Source organism: Sinocyclocheilus anshuiensis, unplaced genomic scaffold (assembly GCF_001515605.1).
Source record: "Sinocyclocheilus anshuiensis isolate Anshui unplaced genomic scaffold, SAMN03320099.WGS_v1.1 scaffold2984, whole genome shotgun sequence".
Lineage (NCBI taxonomy): Eukaryota > Metazoa > Chordata > Actinopteri > Cypriniformes > Cyprinidae > Sinocyclocheilus > Sinocyclocheilus anshuiensis.
This window is the reverse complement of record NW_015554330.1, coordinates 264,409-265,685: the sequence shown is the minus strand read 5'-3', so window position 1 is coordinate 265,685 and position 1,277 is coordinate 264,409. Positions and strand designations below refer to the sequence as shown.

At 42.0% G+C, this 1,277-nt stretch overlaps 1 pseudogene; it reads left to right on the top strand.

Moving 5' to 3' along the window:
- The first annotated feature begins 959 nt into the window (after window positions 1-959).
- LOC107671377 (uncharacterized) overlaps window positions 960-1,277 on the top strand; it is a 1,720-nt pseudogene continuing 1,402 nt past the window's right edge.

The following is a 1,277-nucleotide window of genomic DNA, read 5'->3' as shown; positions in this document are numbered from 1 at the left end:
TTTCCACGACATTCTAATTTATTGAGATGCACCTGTATATGAACACTGACTATAGATCTTAAAGTCCTCGTAACAGGGACATTTTCTTTCTTATTTATAGCAAACATCTTGTCCAATAAGCAGTTCAAAGCTTAAGCATGCCTAACCTTAATTACTAGGCAAATATATAGTCAGTTCATATAGTAGTCCTGAAACCTCACAGGAACTTTCACAACCCGACTACTCCTGGTGGTTGTGGTGCTGCTATTATGTAAAGATTGCTCTGGCACACACTGTACAGAATGATCTGTCTCTTCATGTGCCTCTGGGATGTGAGAGTATGTATCATCATGGGTCTCATCTGCTGGATCAAATGTTTCTGTGCTTGTGATTTGTTTTCCTTAGGTGGCGCCTGTTGCGGCGGAACTGTCGTCCTGCTTCATTGACGACGTTATACGATCTTGGCTCTTCAGAAAAGGAAAATAAAAAAAAGAAGAAATTTACTGACCCAAAACTTTTTTTTTTTTTTTTATAGTTGTGTATATTTAACACAATTTTTATTTTGAATAAATACCTTCTTTTGAACCTTTTATTTATCAAAGAATCCTGAAAAAAATATCATAGGTCCCAAAAAATATTAAGCAACACAACTGTTTCCAAAGAAAATTAGGGTTTTCCTCAATACTTAGGTTAGTTAGTTTTATCCTGCTAACACAGCACAACCAACCCCCTAGGTGTATCGACTCAACAGCGTCGCCACCCTGTCATTTTTCCTAACATTGGGAGCAAAACTTCTCTCTCCTTCTTCTTCTCTCTCTCTCTCAACTGTCTTCTTCTGATTTGACTACTGCTGCTGTTTTTGGCATGTACCTGTGAGAATCATAAATGTGTGTGCTTACTAATTTTCCCCACAGAGACTACAAATTAGAAGGACGCCCACCAGAGGATCACAGTCACTGAGAACCACACTCACCTGCCTTATGAGACAAGACCCAAGTCAGAGCTACAGTCACAAAGAACTAGCCAAGATCACTGCCTCCAGCCACACACTCATCGCCACCCTCAAGCTGAGCGACAGGGACGCCGCCCATCTCCAGCAGGAGCTAACACGCGCACAACAACTGGAAAAGGCAAAGGCCGACTTCAGAGACAAGAATGGCAGAATTAAAGCCCTTGAAACTCACCTGGATGAGTCAAGAAATGAGATCAGCCACCTAACACGACAGCTGGACTACATCAAAGAGGAGTCTGACAGTGTCAGAGAGGAACTCAGACATGCCTACGAGCTGCGCCCTGAG